This window comes from Acinonyx jubatus, chromosome A1, assembly GCF_027475565.1.
Source record: "Acinonyx jubatus isolate Ajub_Pintada_27869175 chromosome A1, VMU_Ajub_asm_v1.0, whole genome shotgun sequence".
NCBI classification, from domain to species: Eukaryota; Metazoa; Chordata; class Mammalia; order Carnivora; family Felidae; genus Acinonyx; species Acinonyx jubatus.
The window spans coordinates 150,281,372-150,297,770 of record NC_069380.1 but is presented as its reverse complement, the minus strand read 5'-3'; positions in this window follow the sequence as shown (position 1 = coordinate 150,297,770).

Genomic DNA, 16,399 nt, shown 5'->3' with positions numbered 1-16,399 from the left:
TTGCTCTTATTTCTCTGTAGCATGAATGGTGGTCGCTTCCAGGCTTGTGTGGTACACAGACTCTTTTCAGTCAGAACTTCTTGGACCTGAGTCCAGAATGTGCCACTCCGAGAAAAATCTGTCAGAAAATTAAAACGAATACCTATTCAGTGTCTTCCAGGATGGGCTGTTTCACCATGTTTGGGATCAGGTCTTTTGACTAATCAAAGAAAGTATTTTCTGCTTCCTGTAGTAGCAGCAAGACTGAACTTGGATCATATACGTAAAAATAGTTCAAAGTCTGTCAGAACCCAGATGTCCCCAGTATCTATTTCTGCTCCTTCCTTTGTAATAGAACCTGCAAATTATAGCTGGGCACATGACTACTAAAAAGCAAGGCAACATTTTCGAATCTCTCTTGCATTCTAGAGTGACTAAGTGACCAAGGTCTGGCCAAAGGGATGTGATGTGAACAGCTTCTAAATAGTGCCTTTAAAGGAAGGGCATGTTCTGTTTTATACTCCTCCCCAGCCCAACACAACTTCTCCATGCTGGAATGAGGACACAGTAGACCTGGTGGTGAGCCACCTTCAACTGCAGGCAGGCAACACTCTAGTGCATGGTAAAGTGACTTTAAAGAAGGATTTAGGGTCTCTAGCTTTGTGGAGCTGCCACACTAGCCTTGAACTACTTCTTCAGAGCTTGATGTCCTTAAACCTTTGAACTATATGGCCTCTGTGTTTTGACAGCATAACCTATATCCCAGTCAATACAAAGATAAGTGACACAGGTAGTAGATAGACATAAAAATGTTACATTATCATTAACTTTCTTTGACATATTCTAAAAAAGTGTGTGTATGTATATATATGTATATATATGTATATACGTATATACATATATAAATATACACATACAAACACACACATATATATAGAATGGGGGGTGTTTGGGGGAGGACCAATATATACATATATATACACATACAAACACACACATATATATAGAATGGGGGGTGTTTGGGGGATGACCAATAAGAGTGTGTTTTTTAAAAAATTCATTCCTTTTCTTTGGAGTACAAATTTTAAAAATGATGAAAAGAGCAATATCTGATTGAATATTAAATTCACCTGATTTTTATAAATTTTAAATTATTATTCTGTCATCAATAATAACTTTGTTATAATCCATGATCACAGAAAGTCAAACTGAAATACAGAGGGCCTGAGAAGTTCATAGAGAATGTGAACATTATTTTGTTGTGGATATTCCGATATTGACTTTCCTGATAGTAGACATTTATTTTCTCAGCAATAATAGTATATCCATGCTTGCATTGGTTGCCAAATTTGTTTGTAAAGAGGTTGTGAACAAACAAGAATAATTAAGCCCCTCAGTATTAACTAAATAATATCTCGATGAGGATTTTAAAACAGTTTGGCTAGCATTTTTTTTTTCTGCTTAGAAGTGGTGTCACTGTGAAATGTGAAGATAACACTTCATGTGTTACTATTTGTTGTGAAGTGATTTAATAAATGTTTAAACAAGTCATTACCACGTCGACAGCATTTCTTATCATGGAGCTGTAATTTTGATATTGATTGTCATACTAGGCTCCCCACCTCCTTCCTCTGCCATGGAAATGTGAGGACATGACCCTCAGAGAGTGCTAACAGAATGCATGGTTAGTTATGGATGTCTGTTCTAGAGTCTTCCTCTCTTTTGTGTAAAAGAAGGAAAGACAATCAGGTGTACTTTCCAGACTAAGGTGGTAGTATGCATGGAAGGGATAAATTGTGTGTAATATATACTCATCTGCTAGGAAATCACGAGGCTAGCATCTTTAGAGGATGGTAGTTTTGCTCACATACAAGTAATTTCAGAAAAAGCAGCATCCAGGAACCCTTTCTCACCTTGTCTAATAGGTTTGAAATGTGCAGTGAAAGTATAAGTGTAGTTTAGCCTCCTGGCTCCTACGAGTGAAGTCCACCATCTTACCTTCGTGAATAAGTAGAGTTAAATCAGATCTGTGACATTCCTTCCTTCATTAATAATTATTGACCATCTACTATGTGCCATATAAATCAAGAGCCAAAGCAGTCCTATTTTTGTTACCTTGTAACTTACAGTCAAGTGGTGGATCTGCAACCTTGCTTTCAGCCTTCCGTGTTGTGTGATTTTGTTGAGTGAGTTTCCCCTCCTCTGTCATCCTCAGACTGCTCTACCAAGAACTCTTCCTCATGAGTTTCACCAGCCAAAAAAAAAAAAAAAGCTATGACCTGAGTATGGTGTGCTGTTTTTAGTTAAACAATTTTAGAGATAGAAGATCTCCTAGTTTATCAGTTTATCTGCATCCCTTTCCTTGAAAAAGACTCCTAATGGATGACCATTTAGTTTCTGCTCCAAAACCTTTTAAAAGGGTATAATTCCAGTTTTTATAAAATTTCTTGCAATATAAATTCAGTATTTTACAATTTATTCATATGGTCATAAAAGGAAATGAAGTCAGTATAGCACAGTCTGACCTCAAAGGACCCATGTTTAATCTGAGTGATTACCTATTTCTTCCTAAATTCTGACAATTTAAGGGAATATTTCAACAACTTGTTTTATTCAGGGACAAGATTTTCAGTCACAGATTTTTAGTATCTATCTTTTTCTCCTATTGAAAATAATACAGTTGCTCATCTCAAGTTTTCTGTCATTTTCCTCACTCTCTCTGTAACTATGAGACTGCACATTAAATAATCTTTTCTATGTCACCGATGTCTTTCCCATTAGAGGCTTTCTACTATATCTTGGACTTTTTCTCCATTCTCTTTGAGTAACAGGTAAATCCATGGCTTTTTCTTATTCAGTCCTAGAAAACAGATAATACCTAAAATACCCTTCTTAACCAGGAGTGATTTTGTCCCCCCAGGGGTCATTTGACAATATCTTGAAGACATATTTGATTGTCACAGCTGAAAGAGAAGCTGTGACTGACATCCCATGAATAGAGGCCAAACACACTTGCTGATAATCTTACAATGCACAAGGTATCACCTTACGGCAAATAATTATTTGTTCTAAAATGTCAACATTGTTGAGCTTGAGATAATTGGATTTAAAACAATTCAAATAGTTATTCATTTTTATTAAGATGTTTTCTTAAGGATTTCTGCTACATCTCCTTTTACATCTAGTTAGAGAAGCTACTGGAAATGGAAATATTTTAATATGCTTTTTTTCTTCACTAATCTATTTTTCTCTAAACACTGGAATATTTATTTGCCTGTACTAGGCATTCTAAGTAATATAAAGATCAATAAATCCTTGTGTCTGGTTTTCTAGTGAAAATCAGTATCTGTGAGTTAAGATAATTATAATGAAAGTAAGACTGATTAATTATGTCAGAACAGACAGAAAATTCCAGAGGAAGTTGGAAGAATTGGTTATTGCTGGCTGGAGGGATATAGATGATATAATGGGTGGTAGTGTTGGAACTGGGTTTTAAGGAATAGTCGTGATTCAAACATGCTGAAGTGAGGAACAGTTAGGAAGTAATAAAGGGAGAAAGCACATGGAACCAAGGTAGATCAGGGACCATCAGCAGTGGCCAGCTTGGTTTGAGGTTGAGCACATAAAGGGATGTGGTTAGGAAGTTTTCTGCTTCTTACCCAGATGTTAATGGTGTAGGCCAAATTGTTGTTTCTTTTGAAAATATGCATATCAGGATCTTTATAGCCTTTTAACTTTTCTGAGCAAAAATTATGTCAAATTTTCGTATTATATATTTAACAAATCAGAATTTTTCATTATAAGCTAAGCTTGTTTGCATTGTGCTGAGTTTCTTTCCATGGTATTTTTCTTGCTTTTCCACCAGCTGATATTTGTCATAGTCAGTAAGCACAAACTTTATTTTTTTTTTTTTTGAGCCTGAAAATTCACCTTGAATATGCACATTCTCACAGCTTATTGGGTCACAATAACCCAAAATGCATAATTTCGAAGAGGTTTCAGTGATTCACTCCTACAGTGTAGAATGAAAAGAAATTCTATCCTGAGATAATAAAATTTGCTCTAAAATGTCTTTGGAAATACCCACCAAAATATGGTATTAGAATAGAGGGGCAGTGGAGAGTTAGCTTTCCTTCTGTGGCCTGGGAGTTTCATCAAATTCCCCCAACCTGAGGCTTGATTTAAACAGTTGATTCCTAGACTCCTCTCAATGTTGAATAGCTTGAATCAGAATGGGGAAGGAACTGAGGACATCTTCTTTTTTCATTTTTTCTTCTTACAAGTACCTTAGGTAATACTTGTGAAACTAAAGTTTAAAAACCAGGGTTCTAGAAGATGAAAGAGTCAGACTACTCAGGCTGAGGTTGAACATCTTGTGGATGTGATAGTCAAAAGTGTAACCAGAAATGTGGCTATGTGGGGATAAGTGAGGCTGAGGACACTGACTGAATTATGTAGACAAAAAGGATGGAGATGGGAGAAAACATAGAGAATAAAGTGAAAATACTTATTTGTCGATGATTAACATTCCCAATGGAGAATTATAGTTTAAAAAAATAAATGTATTTATTCTGTGAAAATAGAGATTTACATGCCTAATAATTAATTACCAGATTGATTTTGGGGATTTGCCTGCACATGGTTATAAAAATACCTTGTTGTTTTAGGATTCTCAGAACAAGGAAAGTTGAGGACACAAATGCTACCCATTTCCCTTTTGTTGAGTTAGTTAAAAATATTAAGAAACCATATTCATTTTCTTAGAGATTCCACCTACATTTGTCCTCCAGTAGTACAGAACTTTAAGGTAATGGTAACTTTAAAGGTTGTTTTTTTTTTCATTTTTCCTATTATTATTATTATATATGCATACATTTCATAAATATTTACCTTGTTTTATGGACTGTAAATATTTTCCCATTGACCTGGGTATTGTACTCATGTTTTATTCAGTAATATTTTTTTTTTAAGTTTATTTATTTGGTGGGGAGGTGCAGAGAGAGAGGGAGAATGAGAATCTCAAGCAGGCTTCGCTCTGTCAGTGCAGAGCCAGATGCAGGGCTCAAACTCAGGAACTGTATAAAATCATGACCTGAACCAAAATCAAAAGTTGGATGCGTAACCACCTGAGCTACCCAGGCACCCCTATTCTATAATCTAGTATGCATGTACTAAATATGCCTATGATTGTCAACCTTAAAGGGGTTATGTCTACATAATTCCTGTCACATATAAATGAGTTCTTAATAAATATTTTTTTGATGATGAGGATGGTTCTCTGTATACCTCGTTAAAAGAATCAAATTCACTTGCAGTAGGATATTTATGGCCTTTATAACATTATCATTTCTTAGCACAGTTATTTTTTCCTCTGTAAGATCAAAAAGCTGATGCCGATGCCATCTGACTGTGTTGAGATGATTCTATGTAATAATTATGTAAAGCACTTAGCCTGGGAGGTGCCCAATAACTATCATTCCTGTCTTTGCTTGCTTATGTAATAGAATTGACTAAAATAATTCCTGGCTTTCCTCTACCTTGTGCAAATTTACAGTACAGACTACTTTGACTGAATGTGGAAGATTGGAACACTTCTGTCTGTATTCAATGTTTCTCCCCGCAGACCCCCTCCTAGAGGAGGTTTACACAGTCCTGCCCTGTTCAACTTAAGCATTGCCCTGTAACTAGCAGTAGCAAATGAAATCCCAGTACAAGTGATGAGCCACTTCCTAGCGGAGGTTTCAGAGCCAGTGCATGACTCACAGTGTTATTTCTTCCCTTTGCCTCAAGGACAGGCAATGCTTCATTCACAACTGCTTCATCAGCCTGAGTCCAGGGAGAACACTCTCTGAACCTAGAGCAGAGATAAAGCTGACCCACAGTGAACACAAGTCATGAATGAGAAATAAATACTTGTTGTTGGAAACCACAGAGATTTTGTGGTCCTTTTATGTAGCATATATAATCCCCACAAGGAATTTTGTGAGGGATAAATAGCAAGGAATACTTGATCAGAGCCTATTTGAAGTGCTACCTTACATCTTAGGCTCTCCCCAGCCATTGAAGCAGGTCATAGGAGTCCCTTTAGCCTTTCAAGTCTTGTCTGGCTTCTCTCTTGACACCCTGTCATAGCCAGCTCTAAGATATTATAAACTGTTTGAGGAATATGTGCTCCTTTGTAATCTCCACATATACAGTATGTGCCAAGCAACTTCTGCAAATATAACTGTAGTGTTGAGTAGATATATTTTACATTTGAATGTAAAGCAAGCTTTGGTGGGTCAGTATACCAATGGTAAATGGATACTGCTGGAAGTCAATATGAACAGGAATGAGAAAGTTGTACCTAATTTAGAGGCCCAAAAGTTTTTGGGGAGGCCTATTGTTCCTAGAGCCCAGGAGAAATCATCCTATATAATTCTACCAACAGTGCCAGGTTCAGATGCTCATTTAAGGGAAAAACATTTTTATAATTTTAGCATTTTCTGAATTCTTCCCTCAGTGAGTCATAGCATTTACCCTAAGCCATTTGGGCTATGGCAGTAGAATTCTTCTGAGAATTTAAAGACAGTCTAAATGGATTCTGAGCCCACATTCTTATAAACAGGATGCCCCTGTTCTATTTTAATTAGAAATATCAGTTTGATACAAACAGGCTCATTAAGAAATATTTATCAGCTTGTTAAATGAGCTGCTTTTGTTACTTGTAGAGCAAGTGTCATAAAAATATTCAAAATTTCACAGAATTTCACTAACCATTCAACACAATGGAGTAGACCACTTTTTGTCCATTTCTTTTCCTACAGCAAGGGTTTTCTCGAGGCACCAATACATCTTAAATATTTCTCTGTATCATTAATTGTGGATGAACTTGAGAATACTCAGATATTTTTTATGTTAGATTTTTATGAGAAGGTACCTGGACAAATGGATATATTGCATGGTCATTTGGCAGATATTGATGAATACTATCCTAACTGGATATATTATTGAAGATTTGTCTTTTACTGTTTATGCATTCAGAAATGTAGATTAGACTCGGACTAATCTGGTATCAGATGCCATGAATATTGTGTGTCACCATAGTGAAAGAACAGCTTTTTCTGTTTTTGTCATTTGTGATAAAATCTCTTGAAAGTTTTTTCAGTTTGAAAAGTTTGTTTTAACATGGAATGATAACGAAATAACTGTGAAACAAACAAACAAACAAAGAAACAAACAAACACTAAATCATCTATTTTGTGTTAAGCAGACCAGAAAAATTTGGGTGCATAAAGGTATTATTAATCTAAATTACTAAACTAAAGTCAGCTGCACTGGTTTTTGGATATTGAAACTGTGAGCAAACAAAATGCTAAAGTAGCAGCAGTATCAACAAGAGGAACTAAAATAAGGTTTTGGATAATGTTTTAAGAGGGAGATTCTCAAATTGAGGAGACATGAGCTGTTTGGTCTGCATATCTCTCCCTTGGATTTGCTAGAAGTGTCAATTTACAATATTATGAATTTTCTCCCATAACAAACTAATTTTATAAGAATGGCTATCCTATTTAGTAAATCTTAAATTCTCCTGTAGATTAGGATGTCAGACTTAAATTTATGTGCCAACAATTGCTAAAGGCTGTCTGCATTGTAGTGTGGAGAAGAACTCAGATGCCATATATAGACTCAGAAAGAAAAAAAAGGTCCTGACAAGTGAATGATATTTGCTATGTTTGGGAAGGGGGGGTGTGGCTGTGCCATATTTTTTCAAAAAAGTTTTGATGTTTCTTTATTTTTGAGGGACAGAGAGACAGAACATGAGCCGGGGAGGGATGGAGAGAGAGGAAGACACAGAATCTGAAGTGGGCTCCAGGCTCTGAGCTGTCAGCACAGAGCCCCACATAGGGCTCAAACCCATGAGCTGTGAGATCATGACGTGAGCCGAAGCTAGACCCTTAACTGGCTGAGCCACATAGGTGCCCTGTGGCTGTGCCATATTGAGGGAGTATCATAAGTACCATGAATTTGACATCTTTGTCCCATAATTGGGGAATCATTATGTAAAAGTAGATTTTTTCCTTCCTCATGTTCTCCAGGTATGATTACAAGGTGATTTCTTCCTTGATTGCTTACTACAGTTTTATTTAATATTGCTAAAATCTCATTTATGTTCCAAGATGTTGGTGTATCCCCATCTTGGGAGAAGTTCAAGTGGTGGTTTACTCAGGAGGTATATAAGACTTTAACAAGATCTAAGGATATGTTTGAAAGAAATCTTGAAGAAAAAAAAATACTAAAACTCATTCCTTAGCAATATCGCTCAGTACTTATTATGGATGTGAGTTGTAATAGTGATGGGAGTTGGGAAAGTTTGAAATGAAAAGAGATTATAAATGATATGTTAAAGTTGAAAGAATTTTGGATTATATAAATTTACATGAAAACTTACTCATGAGTAAGATATGGAGATACTATTTTCCTACCCCACCAATACCAACATGCTTCATGAGGTCAATAAGGGTTAACAAAATATGTAAGCACATTTGTATAACATTACTCTGGGACTCTGGTAATCCACTCTTGATAGAAGGATCCCGAGTACTGATATTTCTATTGGTATTTCATTTTCACTGCATTTTTTTTTGCTACTTTTTAATTTCCCACTTTTCTTGAAGGGAGGTTGAATTATGCTAGGTATAATTTATTCTATATTCTATATTCCAGTTTTAAAGTATATATATATATATATATATATATTCTATATTCCAGTTTTAAGATAATTTACTTCTCATATGCACATTTTATTTAATAAGCTATTTTATTGAAGCGTAACTTGCCACATAGTGCAGATATCAAAAATATACAAATTTATGAATTACGACTAAGTGGACACACCGTGGAACTGCCACACAGGCCAAGAAATAAAATATTACCAGTATCTTACTCTTCTCTTCTCTCAGAGGTAACCAAGTGTCTAACTTCAAGTATTATAAGATTTTCCTGTCTTGAACTTACATGTACACCATTTTTGAACAATATTATGTTTGCAAAATTCACCCATGCTGTAGTGTATATTTGGTGTGTTTCTACTTTGAGCTATTGTTAATGGAGCTATACATATTCTTAAATGTGTCTTTCAGCACACCAATGTATGAATTCAGTTAGAACGTACGTAAGAAAAACAAAAAGGAAAAAAAATGTACATAGGAATGGAATTGGTTTGTTATCAAGTATGTGTATGTTTAGTTTTAGTAGAAAGTGCTAAGTAGTTCTCCAAAATAGTTGAACCAAGTTACATTTCCAAAAGAAATATGTGAGTTCTAGTTGTTCCATATCCTTAGCAACAGTCAATTCTTTCAACTTTAGCTTTCTGTTGGTGTGAAATGGCATCAGTTGTGGTAAATTTGAATTTCCCTGATGATTGATGAGAATGAGCACCCTTTCTTATTTGGGTATCATATTTTGTGAAGTGTATATTTCCCATTTTTAAATTCAGTTGTTTGTATTTGTTTTAACGTCTATTTATTTTGAGAGACAGAGAGAGAGAGAGAGAGAGAGAGGGAGAGAGAATGTGGGTGATGGGCAGAGAGAAGGAGAGAGAATCCCAAGCAGGTTCCACATGCGCTATCAGCCCAAAGCTCCACATGGTGCTCAATACCACAGTTCATAAGATCATGACCTGAGCTGATCAAAAGTCTGAAGCTTAACTGAATGAGCTACTCAGGTGCCCCAAGTTGTTTGTATTTTTATATTAATTTGTAGAAGACTTCATTTCTTCTGTATGCAAGTCCTTTGCCATTTTTATATATTACAAATGTTTCTGCCTGGCTTGCTTTCATACTCTCAGTGGTGTATTTTGATTTAGAAAAGTTAAAAAAATTTGTTTAATGTTTATTAATTTTTGAGAAAGACAGAGGCAGAGTGTGAGCAGTGGTGGGGCAGAGAGAGAAGGGAGACACAGAATCTGAAGCAGGCTTCGGGCTCTGAGCTGCCAGCACAGAGCCCAACGTGTGGCTCGAACTCATGAACCGCAAGATTATGAGCTGAGCTGAAGTCGGACGCTTAACCAACTGCGCCACCCAGGTGCTTCGATTTTAAAAAGTTTTTAATTTTACTGTAGATCCATTACCATATCTCTTTTTATTATGATTAAGGGCTTTCTAAACCCTTTTCAAGAAATCTTTATCTATTCAAAGTGACGAAGTTAGTCTATGTATTTTCTAGATTCTTGACTGTTTATTGCCTTTCACATTTGGATCCATGATTTGGAAGTAATCATTCATGTAATAAGAAGGGATCAAGAATTACTTTTTTCTGATATAGATATGCAATCAGATCAGCACTATTCATTGATAATGTTATTCTTTCTCTACTACTCTGTATTGCGGCTTCATCATGAGTCATGTGCTTATATTTGTGAGTCTACTTATAGACTCTTTAATGTGTTCTAATGCTCTGATTGTCTCCCCTTCCATCAACACAACTTAACTACTATCAACTGTCTTAATTACTGTATTGTAATATGTCTTGAGATCTGCCAGTAAGCCATGCTGGTATATTTGAGTATCATATAATTTCAGAGTTCCTGGTGAAACTTTATATAAAGTCAGAGCTTTATAAAATGCTATATTCATCTTTAAATTTCACCATGACATAATTTTTCTTACCTGTGTAACAGAATATTTCTCAGATATAACCTATTTCATGAGTTGAGTAATGTTTATTTTTAAAAACACTACCTAAATACTGCTGTTGCTGCTGCTGCTATTACTTGTACTACTACCTCAGTTGCTAATGTCATGGTGAAAAAGGGCTTTATGAACTCTTTCAAGGAAAAATAATGCAAGGAATTTAGCCACATTCCTAAATGTGTCCATATATTTTTTATTCAAATAAGAGCTAAAAATATCTACTTCACATGAGTCCCTCTAAATGTTTTTCATTCCTACTTAATGTATATTCTATGAAAGTACTGAACATCCATAAATAGTATGTAGGATTTATTTGTCAGTGTAATAGGTATATTTTAACAGCATCTCAAGTTTGTGACCAAAGTCTCAACTAGCTATTTTTGTTTAATCAAAGTGTAGAGAAAAAAAAAAGTTCATTATGTTCCTCCTAGCTGTTTAAAAGAGTTCAGCCTTCCCTGTGCATAGTTTCTCTGTATAACACTTGGTGGAATTGTAATGCTTTTACTGTCACCTCTAAATATCATTACACCTTAGAGAATCTGCAGAGTTATGTAACACTGTGATTAAACAGAATCACACCCCTTTCATAGCACAGACTTCGAATTTTGCTGATGTAGAATATGCAGAATCCCAAGATATCCAGCTGTCTTACCTAAAGTTTATAGGAAGGAAGAAAGATGAACCGACTGAGGAGAAATTAAGAAAAAAACCCTCTTGAAGTACAAATGAGGAGGAATGGACAAAAATAAATCAAGCTTCCATAGCTTCACATATAGCCTTCTTCACCAACAATATTTTCTTTCATTCTTGGCTTACTGCCATGAAGAAATTCAGAATTTGAAAGCAAATTGATTATTAAAAAGATAAACTTAGGGCGCCTGGGTGGCTCAGTTGGTTAAGCGTCTGACTTGAGCTCAGGTCATGATCTAGTGGTTTGTGAGTTCGAGCCCCGCGTTGGGCTCTGTGCTGACAGCTCAGAGCCTGGAGCCTGTCTCAGATTCTCTGTCTCCCTCTCTCTCTGCCCTTCCCCCGTTCATGCTCTCTCTCTCTCAAAAATGAATAAACATTAAAAAATTAAAAAAAAGATAAACTTAATGTGGAAATGAGGAAGGTAATTAAAAAAGAACAAGAATATTTCTAATCCCTGAGATTTTCAGAAGAGTGAAGTAAACCAGATTTGTAGATCATATGGTGCTACAGTGAAAAAAAATACACAGCAGAAAAATTATTCTTTGTTTCAGGGATAAAAATGTTATGTTTTTCATAGTTGACATCTCTGTCACACTCAGGTTACTGAAGCAAACATCCAATGAAGGGAGTTAACATAACAATGAAAGGAGTTAGCAACAGAGCTCAGCTATTTAAGCAATACAACAGACATCACTTATACAGGTCAATTACAATTTTTAATAATTAAAAACAAGAAGAAAAATGTTCAGTCTCACATGACACTGTCTAATTTGGTGACTTTCACACATTTCAAAACTGAGACTTGAGGGTGAGTGCAAAGAGTATGTAGGCCTGGCTGACACATCCAGAGTTCCTGTGAATGCTGCTGGAGAAGTCACTAACCTTCATCCGGAGCTGACACCCTACTTCTGGAGAGCAAGCTCACCTTCTAACCATATCTCAGAAAACTTGCCTGTCATGATTATGTCTGTGTTGCTCAATATTGGTTTTATTTCACTCTGGAGAGTCAGAGTATTTAATGAATAATTATTTGCCACTATTTTTTTTATCCCATTTTCAATTTTCTACTTCTACTTCCTAAGCTTGGATTTATTTTCATCGTACTCTACTAATTATGTAGGTTATCAGATGCTCTAACAAGGCAGGCAGTGACAGGTCTGCTCCCAGTTAAGGTGAACTCTTCAAAAATGTTTTTCTTCAAGAACCCAGAACTGCTGCAACTCAATGTTTCAGTCCTACAAGTATGGACTTAGGGGAAAATGTCATGAACTGATGTTTCTATTTATGTATTTTATTGCTCATGAAGCAATCAACTCATTCAGCCATTCCCTGTGTCCAGCACCTTGGAGGTAAGGGATAGTTATATCTGAATGAGCTCAATTGGACCCATTACCAAAGCTTGGCTGAGAAATCACCCTGTGTTTTTTTTTTCTCATTCGTTTGCAAGAAGTGTCCTTGTTACCTCCTTTTTACTCTTCAACCTGATCTTGCTCTTTTGGAAAGGTCAGTGGAACTTCTCATGCACTATATTTCTTTGATAATGCTGTTGTTTTGTACCTTCTGTCACTGGCAATCTGTGATTCGTATTATTTATCTCAGAAGTGTGAATTCATCCATAATGGGGGGTAGGCTTCATTTTTCTAGCATGTGCTTCCCATGTTTATGTGAAACCTCTCACAAATTCATTTAACTTTAAATTTTTATTCCTGTAATTGGAAAAGTGGTGATTTCCTTATATTTATGATTATGAAAAGCCTAAGACCACAAACTAAGATTTAAATGACTACTGTGTTCTAGGCACTCTCACGATATTTGATATATGTAACTGACTAAAGATATATATTTACATATTTCAATGCATCATTTTACTGTATCATTGAATAACTTAGAAAACTGAAGCTCAGAAATGGAAAATTATTTGTCCAAAGCCACACATTGAGTGGTTGTTTAGTACAGAGTTCTGATGCCAGCCTGCTTTTGAACTATTCCTTCCTTCGCCAGCACCAGCAGCTGATTATTTGAATGCTTACTATGTGTCAAGCCCTGTGTTAAGAGCTACTTTATTTTATTCAATCTTCACAGCTGTGTGAACGTGTAATTCCCATTATATACATTTATAATGAGGCAAAACTCAAACCAACTTCATGTTTCAAGGGTTTAAGAGACAGTAAGTACAAACTTACTGGCAAGAAGCACTTCAAGATTCAGACTTGGGCCCATATGAGGTCACAACCGGGTTCTTTCTCACTGTGCTAGAGGACTCCTCATTAGTCATCAGGAAGTGAGAAGTTCTCTGAATGGATTTGGGATTCTAGGCAATGGTTCTCAGCTGGGCCTCACACTAGAATCATCTGAGGTGTGGGCTCCACACCAGATCGATTAAATTAGAGTATTTTAGGGGAGGACCTGAGTCTATTTTTGAAAGTCAACAGGGCCTATAATAATGTGCATCCAGGCTGAGAACCATTGCTTTGGTTGTAATTAAATCCTGTCTCATTTTCCTTCTTCTTTGCCATTAGTTGGTGAGTTCTGTCTTCAGGCCCAGGCCTGTTCTGGTTCCAATGCCAACCACGGTATAGGCAAGGACCTCAACCTTAGTGTCCAATGAGGTGACTTAGGTACATTTACAGGTGAGTTAAAAGTGATACAAAAATCTGGTTCTTACTAATTTAGGCAAAATACTATTTATTGGCTCTTGAAAGCTTTCTGGTATGAAATGCAGCTTCAATTTGGGGTTCGTACAATGTCACATGGACTCATCTCTGCATTTCACTTCCTCCAGAGTGGCACATTTTTAGGATTATTATCAATGCCCTACTTCAATAAAAGAGATGGACCCAGTAGCGGAAATGCAATCCCTAGAATTCAGCCTGTTAGGCTCTGATTGGCCTAATGAGAGTCCTGATTGGACTCAGAGGAGAGTCCTGTGTCTGTTCCTGCAGCATGCTCTGTAGATAAGGTATTCTCCGCATGGGAGTTGGCTTATCCTAGGCCACAGGTTCTGTTTCTGCAAACAGAAGGGAGAATCAGCTTTAAACTCAGTAGGGAGTTGGGGATAGGGAGAAGTTCTAACAAAACAAAACAAAAAGATTAACATACAAATTGCCTTAATAAAGGAAAAGAATCCTTTCAAGCCTGTCTTTAGTTTGCGTATTATATTTACCTGAAGACTTTTAAAAATATACCCAGCACTCGCACCAAGAGATTCTGATTGAGCTCTAGGTGTTCACCTAGCCTTGAATAGCACCGTCTCCTTTTGTTTCCTGTCCATTATCCATCTTGTTTCTGGGACTGACCCACAACAATAAAATCCACCTTACTTAGCTAAAAACTTAGTTCTTTCTTTAATTGTTGTCAGCTCTTAGGGGAAACAAAACAAAGAAAACAATGTTTTAAATTATCTTCTGAAGGTAATTTGTGACACACATAACAACAAACCCACTTCACTCTGACCCATCTGTCTACCGGATTTAGAAACCAATTTCTCGTTAAGATTTTGGTTAAATCCTTTTCAGCTATCTAGGCCTCAAGTTGCCTATCTGTAAAATAGCAAAATGATGCTCTATGATCCTGAAGTCTCTTCCAGTTGTAAAGTTCTATAAATTTATTCTGACTTCATTCTACTTTGTCTTTTTTTCTAATAATTAAATCATATCTAATGAAATTTGAACGACAAGTTTTCCTATTATCGTTCAGGTTTTCACCTTTGTCCTCATGAAATTATTAATTGTGTCATGGTTATTCTTAGAAATGTCCAGTTTTGTGACAAGTTATATGGTCACTATAGAGACAGTGTTGTTTGAGAAGACATGTTGCCATCTTGCTTTCACTACTAATAGTATTTATCAAGCAATTACCATATGCTAGATTCTGTTGTGAGTACTGTATATCTTTAATTTACTTACTCCTCATAACAACCCTAACAGCCAGGCACTATTATCAACAGCATTTTATAGATGAGAGGAATGAACTTCAGAGACATTAAGAAACTTGCTAAAGATCACTGAGCAAATAAATGATGGAATGCTGTTTTCTCTTGCTTCACACATTTAATACATTTATTAACTTAATTTAAATTAACAAAAATAACATGAATGGAAACACTAAGTCAAAATATTTATCAAAGCTTTAGAACCCAAATAATATCTATCATCACCAATGATAACCAAAATTGCAATCTAGAGGATGCCAATTATGACAAGCTAGTGTAGGCAAAATCCTACAAAGAATAGTACAGGGAAATTTATGATATCACACATGTAATGTATTTCCTCGGGTAAAAAAAAATCATATTGGCTCTCTCACCCCAAATACATAGTTTTAGTGATAAATTAGATCTTTTAGTATATATATATATATATATATATACACATATATATATATATCCTTAGGATATATCACATGTGATTATATATATATATATATATATGTATATACATATATATAATGTATATATGTATATATAGTATATACTAATCTATATATATAGTATATATATAGTATATATATAGTATATATAGTTTAATGATAAACTAGTATATATATATGTACACCATATGATAGTGTATGATAAATTGTGATAATATATATACACACAATCATATAGTGTGTGTATACATATATACATGTATGTATATAAAATAGTAATTCTGGTATAAGATGTGCCATATATATGTATTATGTGTGTATATACATATATATATATATACTAATATATGTATTATATATTGTGTATATATCTATGTGCATATATATGTGAATGTATATATATAATACATATATGGAACATCTTGTATCAACATTTACCTAATAAACATAAGTGATATGTATGTTTAATAAAGACTATATTTTCCCCCTGTTTTTGACTTGATTTGCAAATTCCTCATTCTTTTTTCTTTATTTCTTGTGTAAAGAAATAGGTATGGAAATATTTCAGTTACTATAACATTGCAATTTTATTTTAATTTTTTGCCTTTTTTATTTATGTATTTGTTTTCTCTTAGTTGTCCTTAAGTTAAACTGCTAAAAATTATTAGAATTGTATATAGATAAATGTC